The sequence below is a fragment of the Mobula birostris genome, chromosome 7 (genome assembly GCF_030028105.1).
Source record: "Mobula birostris isolate sMobBir1 chromosome 7, sMobBir1.hap1, whole genome shotgun sequence".
Lineage (NCBI taxonomy): Eukaryota > Metazoa > Chordata > Chondrichthyes > Myliobatiformes > Myliobatidae > Mobula > Mobula birostris.
Genome location: NC_092376.1, coordinates 25794121 through 25804338, shown reverse-complemented (window position 1 = coordinate 25804338; position 10218 = coordinate 25794121).

Sequence of the window (10218 nt, the reverse complement as noted above, 5' to 3'; positions counted from 1 at the left end):
CTAAAGGAGAACGAGACAAGCATGGCTGACAAGGGAAATCAAAGACAGCATAAAAGCTTAAGATCATAAGATATAGGTACAGAAGTAGGCCATTCGGCCCATCGAGTCTGTTTCGCCATTCAATCATGGGCTGATCCAATTCTTCCAGTCATCTCTATACCTTTTGATGCCCTGGCTAATCAAGAACCTATCAATTTCTGCCTTAAATACCCCCAGTGCTTGGTCTCCACAACTGCTCATGGCAACAAATTCCACAGATTTACCACCCTCTGACTAAAGTAATTTCTCTGTATCTCAGTTCTAAAAGGACGTTCTTCAATCCTGAAGTCATGCCCTCTTGTCCTAGAATCCCTCACTATGGGAAATAACTTTGCCATATCTAACCTGTTCAGGCCTTTTAACATTTGAAATGTTTCTATGAGATCCCCCCTTATTCTCCTGAACTCCAGGAATACAGCCCAAAAGCTGCCAGATGTTCCTCATACAGTAACCCCTCCATTCCTGGAATCATTCTTGTGAATCTTCTCTGAACCCTCTCCAATGTCAGTATATCCTTTCTAAAATAAAGGGCCCAAAACTGCACACAATACTCCAAGTGCGGTCTCATGAGTGCGTTATAGAGCCTCAACTTCATATCCCTGCTCTTATATTGTATACCTCCAGAAATGAATGCCAACATTGCATTTGCCTTCTTCACTACCGACTCATCCTGGAGGGTATCTTGCACAAGGACTCCCAAGTCCCTTTGCATTTCTGCATTTTGAATTCTCTCCCCATCTAAATAATAGTCTGTCCGTTTTTATTCTTTCACCAAAGTGCATGACCATACACTTCCCAACGTTGTATTTCATTTGCCACTTCTTTGCCCATTCCCCTCAACTAGGGGTCGCCAACCTGTCGATCGCGATCGACCGGTTGACCTTTGAGACTTTCCCAGTAGATCCCGAAGAAAAATCAAAAATAAATGCACAAATACTGTTGTAATGTGAGCATTATAAAAGTAAGTAATACTAATTAGGGTAATGGTAATATAGTAATATTTTCACTAAAAAGCTGTTTGTAAAGAGAGATTGTTTCCGGGTTGCGGGGGTTTAGTTCCGTTCTTTCTGCCCAGTGCGCACGTGTGTAGTTCCCCCGCCATGAACTGTGTTTTCAGCGTAGCCTGTGCTGCGTCAAAATGACCAATTAGATTAGGTAAGAGTACAGACTGTCGCAAACATCAATATACGGCAGCGTCCCCAACTTCCGGGCCGCGAAGCATGCAGGGGTGCAGCGGAAGTTGGGACGCACCCAGCACATCTTTAAGAAAAAAAACGAAATAAACAAGATAGTTAATTAGGTGCCACCCGGCCCGTGAATGTCAGCCCAGATCAGAGACAACGCAATCGGCACTCGCTCCTGATACCCTGATAGCATGGCGGAGGTGCCACAAAAGAAGACGAAAACGTACAAATTCCACCCAGAATGGGAAGAGGAATTTCTATTTACCTTGGTGAAAGACAAGTGTGTATGTATGTTGTGGCACCAAACACAAACACTGACTAAAAGAGGGAATCTGGAGTGGCTCCGCAACACCAACCACCAGAAATTTAAAAGACACCTACCCCCCAAAGAGCGCAATTTGTGCCTGGAAAGTTGAGCTGAAATCGGGGTTGAAGGCCCAGCAATCGTTTTCCACAAAACATGCTGCTCAAAATAAGGCTGCTATTGAAGCATCATTTCGTTTAACTCACCTTTTGGCTCAACACAAGAAGCCTTTTACAGATGGCGATTTATTCAAGGAAGCAATGGCCATTACCACAGAGACTGTTTTTAATGACTTTAAAAACAAAAATGACATCATAACCGCAATACATAATATACTGCTTGGTCCTGCAACAGTGACAAGGAGGATTAGAGTCACTGTCAGAGGACGTGAATATTTTTCATTACAGTTCAATGAATCCCTGGATGTAATGCAAACAGCTCAGCTTGTTGTATTTGTCAGAATGGCTTTCCAGGATTTTACAACAAAGGAGGACTTCGTCACTCTTTTGCAATTAAAGGAAAGAACAAGAGGTGAGGATATTTACAATGAGTTTAAAAAAATGTCAGTGAAAATGACATCCCCATTCATAAACTGGTGGCAATTACTACTGATGGGGTCAAGCAATGCGCAGTGTGTGCATTAGTTTTACAGCACTAAAAGTCAGTGCCCACTTCGGGTCAACTTATCCATGTGAAATTGCATTTCACAGATGAAAATTATTAAATCTAAGTACAGGAGCTGACTTACTGACAAGGTTGCCAACTTTCTCACTCCCAAATAAGGGACAAAAGTAGCAGTCAAATCCCGGGACATTTGTGTTTACCCCAAGAAAGACTACCATGACCATGAAGCTTTGCGCAGGCACCTGTGTGCACATGCGCGTACGTGCCGATTTTTTTTACCCCACGAATTGGTTTTGGCTTAATCTTCATTATTTGTACTTTATAACGGCTGTGTATTTATCATATCATTCCTGCTTTTACTATATGTTAGTGTTATTTTAGGTTTTATGTGTTATTTGGTATGATGTGGTAGGGTTTTTTTTGGGTCTGGGATCGCTCAAAATTTTTTTCCCTATAAATTGCTCCTTCGGCGTAAAGCATTTCGGCACGAACGGTTTCATAGGAACGCTCTACCTTAGCGGGGGGAATACGTGACAGTTGGCAACCCTACACCTCACAGACTGTCTCAGACTGGCTGTACACAGTTATGAGCCAAATTTCAGGGAACTAGAAGAAAGTATTTAGCCCCAGTCATCACACTGAGTGCAACAGTCAATACTTATTCATTTATTTTTCATGTTGAAATAAAATTAAATAATGAAACTTAGAATTAAAGGTGTGAAGTATTGTAATATTCTTAAAGAACAACAGCTATGGCCTGTTTGATATGCTAGTTACAGTGTTTTCTTGTTTGAATTAATTTGAAAGTTTGACAAAAGTACTTTGTGTAATTCAAATACGATTAGCCCAAATAAAAGGCCTCAAATTGGAAGTACAATCTGAGCTGTTTTTTCTCTAAACGATTTAGTAGGTAGATCTTGCCTTTCACTAAGGTCGAGGTAGGGGATCTTGGGCTTAAGAGGGTTGGTGACCACTACCCTAAACTATCGAAGTCTCTCTGCAGGCTCTCTGTTTCCTCAACACTACCCACTCCGCCACCAGAGGGCATACAATATAGCAAAAATCAGTGGGAAGTTAAAGAATTAGGAAGCTGTTAAAAACCAGCAGAAGGCAACTAAGAACAGAAAAAAGATGAAATATGAAGGTGATCTAGCCAACAATATGCAAGAGGATACAAAAAGTTTTTTCAGATATATAGAGTAAAAGAGAGACAAGAGTCGATATGAGACTGCTGGGAAGTGACACTGGAATGGTAGAAATGGGGGACAAAGAAATGGCAGACGAGATGAATCAGTATTTTGTGTCAGTTATCACTGTTGAAAACACTAGCAGAATGCCAGAACTGCAAGAATGTCAGGGGACAGAGGTAAGTGATGTTGCAATTACTAAGGAGAAGGTGCTTGGGAAGCTGAAATATCTGAAGATAAGTAAGTCACCTGGACCACATGGACTATACCCCAGGGTTCTGAAAGAGCTAGCTGAAGAGATTGTGGAAACATTAGTAATGATCTTTCAAGAATCACTAGATCCTGGAATGGTTCCTGAGATCTGGAAAATTGCAAATGCTACTCCATTCATTAAGAAGGAAGGGAAGCAGAAAAAAGGAAATTATAGGTCAGTTAGCCTGAGTTTAGTGGTTGGGAAGAGGTTGTAGTTTGTTGTAAAGACTGAGGTTTCTGAGTGCTTTGAGACACATGGTAAATAATGTCAAACTCAGCTTGGTTTTCTCAAGCGGAAATCTTGCCTGACAAATCTGATCAAATTCTTTGAGAAAATAACAGGCAGGATAGACAAAGGAGAACCAGTGGATGTTGTTTATTTGGAGTTTCAGAAGGCCTTTGACAAGCTGCTGCACATGAAGCTGCTTAACAAGAGACCATGGTATTACAGGAAAGGAACTAGCATGGATAGAAGATTGGCTTACTGGCAGAAGGCGAAGAGTGGGAATAAAGGGGGCCATTTCTGGTTGGTTGCCGGTGACCACTGGTGTGCCGCAGGGGTCGATGTTGGTACTACTTCTTTTCATGTTTCTGTCAATAATTTGAATGAAGAAATTGATGGCTTTGTAGCCAAGTTTATGGACAATACGAAGTTAGGTGGAGGAGCAGGTAGTGGCAAGGAAGCAGGATGTTAACAAGAGGACTTAGACAGCTTGGGTGAATGGCCAAAGAAGTGGCAGATGGAATGTAATGTAGGGAAGTGCATGGTCATGCACTTTGGCAAAAGTGGGGAGAAAATTAAAAAATCAGAGGGGCAAGGGAACTTGGGAGTACTCATGCAAGATTCCATAAAAGTTAACTTGGAGATTGAGTTGGTGGTAGGGAAGGCAAATGCAATGTTGGCATTCATATTGAGAGGATGAGACATTGAGGGAAAAATTGATCTATCATCATGCCACAAGGCTCTCTCCCTTCTTTCTGTGCTCTTCCTGCTCATTATTTGAGATCTGGCCCACTACAGTGGTGTCATCTGTGAACTTGTAGATATTGAAGAGAGCTTTGGTCTACAGGGGAGTCAAGCGGAGGAAAATAGACTTAAGGTCTGTGATCTCATCGAAAAATGGAGCAGGTTTGAGAGAGCAGGCTTTCTCCAGCTTCTGTTACTTGTATTCATATCATTACAGGAAAGATACTGGCATGGATCAAGGAATGGCTGACAGGCAGGAGGCAGTGAGTGGGAATAAAAGGGGCCTTGTTTTGGTTGGCTGCTGGTGTTCCTCGGGGGTCAGTATTGAGACTACTACTTTTTACATTGTTTGTCAATGATTTAGATAGTGGAATTGATGGCTTTGTAGCAGTTTGTGGATGATATGAAGATAGACGGAGGGATAGGTAGTGCTGAGGAAACAATGTGATTGCAGCAGGACTTAGACAAATTGGAAGAATGGGCAAAAAAGTGGCAGATGGAATATAGTGTTGGGAAATGTATCATAATGCATTTTAGTAAAAGTAAGACTATTATCTAAATGGGGAGAAGGTTCAAACATCAGAGGTGCAGAGGGATTTCAGAGTCCTCGTGCAAGACTCCAAGAAGGTTAATTTACAGATTGAATCTGTGGTGAAGAAGGCAAATGTAATGTTGGTATTCATTTCAAGGGGAATAGAATATAAAAGCAAGGACATAATTCTGAAGCTTTATAAGACACTACAGTAGTCAGGCCGCACTTAGAGTATTGTCGACAGTTTTGGGCCTCATATCGCAGAAAGGATGTGTTGTCATTGGAGTCTAGAGGAGGTTCACGAGGATGATTCCATGAATGAAGGGGTTAACATATGAAGAGCTTTAGGCAGCTTTGAGCCTGTACTCACTGGAATTTAGAAGAATCGTGGGGATCTCATTGAAACCTACCGAATGTTGAAAGGACTAGATAGGGTGGATGTGGAGAGATTGTTTCCTATGGTGGGGGTATCCAAAACTAGAGGCCACAGCCTGAGAACATGGTGACCCTTTAGAACAGAGATAAGGAGGAATTTTTTTTAGATAGGAAGTAGTAAATCTGTGGAATGCTCTGCCACAGACTGTGGTGGTGGCCAAGTCCGTGGGTATACTTAAGGTGGAAGTTATGGGGTTGAGTGGGATCCAGGATCAGCCATGATAGAATGGGGGGGGGCAGACCCGATGGGCTGAATGGCTTAATTCTGCTCCATTGTATTATGGTCTTCATTTCATTGAGCCCCAGTGGCCATGAGCTCCATGCTTTTCTCCACATGGCCAATATGATACATTTAGTCCTTTACATTAAGAGTAACCTATGAATAAGTAATGTTTCCATGAAATCTACTTTAAACCTTGCTGCACCTTGCTGCATTGTTGCTTCTTTGTTACTAAGCTGGCAGAATCCCCAGGTTCAACTCTACTGCCAGGTGGAGGAACATGTCGTTCTAATCTTCGTTTCTTCATTGACAAGCGATTGACAATTAAACAGCAGAGACATGGCACTGGTTTGCCCAGCAAGGGTAGAGTGCCTGTGAAGTGAATGACCGTTGATAGTTGGGAAAATAACCCAATAAGCCGTGATGGTTTCATAAAAGCTAAGAAGATCTGCTGGACTAAAGTCAAATACTTCTTGTTTTGCAAGATGCACTTTCCAGTGTAGGTAATCATTGTTTTATGAGTAAGCAGAATGAATATTTCAATGAATATCCTGCCACCACCAAGCTCTCATCACCAGGACACAAGGACATACAGCATAACAAACCATTTTCTGTTTACTCTTTACCTGTGCTGCTCACCACATACATTTTGAATTATATTGTAATAACTTACTGTGTTTGTGATAATATTTTGTTTTATGTGCTGTGTGATATATGTAGTATGGGTACACCTTTGCCTGGAGGAATGTTGTTTCATTTGGTTGTATATATGAGGGGTGATTGATAACTTTGTGGCCTAAGGTAGAAGGAGATGAGTTATACTGCTCTCGTTACATGCACATGCAGATCAACTTTTAGTGATTATGCAGAAAGCTTGAGGTTAATAACTCGTCAAGGGTGATTGATAAGTTCGTGGTCTAAGGTAGAAGGAGATGAGTTATTAACTTTGAACGTTCTGCATAATCACTCAGAGTTGACCTGCACGTGCTTGTAACAAGAGCTGTATAACTCATCTCCTTCTACCTTATCAATCAACCCTGCTGTGGACCACTTTCTGGAGGTCTACGATCCTTATGCTCCAGGACGGCTGGACTCAATGTGTAAATGTAGGAGGGGACTATGTTGAAAAATAAATGTGCTAGGTTTTCTAAAATTTATTCCTTCTACCTTAGGCTACGAACTTATCAATCACCCCTCGTATGTAGAGTCAGATGACTTTAAGCTTCAGCTTGAGCTTGAAAATAGAGCTTAGGTCTTAAATGATTGCAGCAAGAATGTTCAAAAGTAAATTTGTTGTCAACCTTGAGTTTCATTTTCTTGCAGGTACCCACAGAAAAACAAAGAAATTCAATAGAATATACAAAGAACACAGACAGTATAACAAAGATCTACAAACATCCAATGAACAGAGAAAAGAGGAAAGCTCTGTTGCTAACAGAAAGATAGCTTATTTATTTAGTTAGCAAGGCTGACAACAGTCATCTAGATTTCAATAATGTGAAGAAAACTGGATTTCTTTATTCTGACTGAATTCATATATATTTTGGATTCTTGCAAATTATTAAGTTGTTCTACTTTTTTTTCCAAATTAGTAGAGCATTTGACTCATGGCACCAGAGAGCCGGGTTCAGTCCTGACCTTAGGTGTGATCTATGTGGAGTGTGCATGATTCCCCCTGTTACTGAGTAAACTTTCTTCCAGGTACTCTGGTTCCCTCCCACATCCCAAGGGTAGGCCCATTGGTTGGTTAATTGGCCATTGGAAACTATTGTGCAGGTGAATGGGTGGAGCTGGGAGTTGACGGGACAGTTGGAGAATAAATTAATCTATGGGATTAGTGTACAGTTAGTTTATATTAATGCATGGTGGATGATGCAGATTCAGTGAGTTTACCTCCCAGCTTCTTACTTCATCCCCCTCCCACATCCACCTACCTTGCCCCCCACCCAGCTTCGCCTATTACCTTCTAGCTTGTGTTCCTCCCCCTCCCACATTTTCAACATTACGTCATTACATCTAGTCCTCTTGAAGTGAATGCTAACTTTGCATTTGCCTTCCTCACCACAGACTCAACTTGCAAATTTACCTTTAGGGAATCCTGCACGGGGACTCCCAAGTCCCTCTGCCCCTCAGTTTTTTGTGTCTTCTCTCTATTTAGAAAATAGTCAACTCTTTCATTTCTTCTACCAAAGTCCATGAGTGCATGTCCTGGCTGTACTCATCAATATCTACAATACCAACGTCAATGCCAAAGCAAGGAACTTCAGGCTGGTCAGCCTGACATCAGTAGTGTGGAAGTTAATGAAGGGAATGGTGAGAGATGGGATCTACCAGCATTTGGATAGACTGTGTCTGATTAGGAGGAGTCATCACAACTTTGTGCATGGGAAGCCATGCTTTTAAAGTAGTAACCAACAAGGTAGAAGAATAATCTTTGCTCGAAATGTCGACTTCTCATCCCTTTCCATAGATGCTGTTTGAATTCCTGAGTTCCTCCAGCATTTTGTCTGTGCTGCTCTGGATTTCCAGCATTAGACCATAAGACATAGGAGCAGAATTAGGCTGTTCAGCCCATTGAGTCTGCTCCAGCATTCCAACATGACTGATTTATTATCCCTCTCAACCCCATTCTCCTGCCTTTTCTCCTTAACCTTTGGTGCTCTGATTAATCAAGAAGCTATCAACCTCCAACCTTAAATATACCCACTGACTTGACCTTCACGGCTATCTGTGGCAATGAATTCCACAAATTCACCACCCTCTGGCTTATGAATTTTTTTCTTCAGCTCTGTTTCAAATGGATGTCCCTCAGCTCTGAGGCTCTGCCTCTGATCCTCAACTCCCTCACTACAGGATCTATCCTGTCCACATCCACTCTATCTAGGCCTGGGATCATTTTTGTGAACCTCCTCTAGACTCTCTCCAAAGCCAGCACATCTTTTCTTAGATAATTGGCCCAAAACTGCTCACAATGCTCTTCAGTGCAGTCTGACCAATACCTTAAAAAGCCTCACATTACACTGATCTGCCCAAGACTGCAGAGGGCTGTGGGCAGGGCTCAGTCCATCATGAAAACCAACTTCCCCTCTGCCCTTCTCATTGCCTTGAGAAAGCAGCCAACATAATCAAGGAGCCTTCTCATTACAGTCACTCTCTCTTCTCCCTCCTCCCATCAAACAGAAGATATAAAAGCTGAAGATCACATACTGACAGACTCAAGGACTGCTTCTATCCAACTGTTGTAAGATTCTTGAATAAACCTCTTATGTACTAGAGTGGAACGGTTAATGTTTCAGTCTACTTTGTCATGCCTCTTGCATTGTATTTCTCTACATGCACTTCCTGTCAGATCACCAGCAGGTGGTAAGAGTGGGCTCCCTCACCTCCAATCCTCTGACCCTCAATACAGGAGCCCCTCAGGGCTGTGTACTGAGTCCCCTCCTTTACTCCCTGTATACCCATGACTGTGTTGCCACCTACAGCTCCAGTCTGCGAATTAAATTTGCCGACAACACTACATTGATTGGTCTTATCTCAAACAATAATGAGGTGGCCTACAGGGAAGTCATCTCTCTGACACAGTGGTGTCAAGAAAACGACCTCTCCCTCAACGTCGCAAAAACAAAGGAGCTGGTTGTGGACTACAGGAGGAATGGAGACGGGCTCACCCCTATTGACATCAATGGATCTGGGGCTGAGAGGATAAACAATTTCAAGTTCCTCGGCGTCCACATCACTGAGGATCTCACGTGGTTTGTACACACCAGCTGTGTGGTGAAAAAGGCATAACAGTGTCTCTTTCACCTCAGACACCTGAAGAAATTTGGTGTGTGCCCCCAAATCCTAATAAATTTCTATAGCGGCACAATTGATAGCATACTGACTAGCTGCATCACTGCCTGGAATGGAAACTGTACGTCCCTTAATCGCAGGATTCTGCAGAGAGTGGTGCGGACAGCCCAGTGCATCTGTAGTTGTGAACTTCCCACTATACAGGACATTTACAAAGATAGGAGTGTAAAAAGGGCCCAAAGGATCATTGGGGACACACGTCACCCCAACCACAAACTGTTCCAGCTGGTATCATCTGGGAAACGGTACCACAGCATAAAAGTCAGGACCAACAGGCTCCAGGACAGCTTCTTCCACCAGGCCATCAGACTGATTAACTCACGCTGACTTGAGTGTACTCTATATTACATTGACTGTTCTATTTATTATAAAATATTATAAAATTACTATGATTGCACATTTAGATAGAGACGTAACAAAGATTTTTACTCCTCATGTATGTGAAGGATGTAAGAAATAAAGTCATTTCAATTCACTTTCTCTGCTACAGTAAGACTGTATTCTGTTTATTTTTCCTTTCTACTACTTGATATATGAAATGATCTGTGTGGATTGTGTAGATAACAAAAGCTGTTTTCACTTTATCTCAGCACATGTGACACTAACAAGGCAGCTATCAATC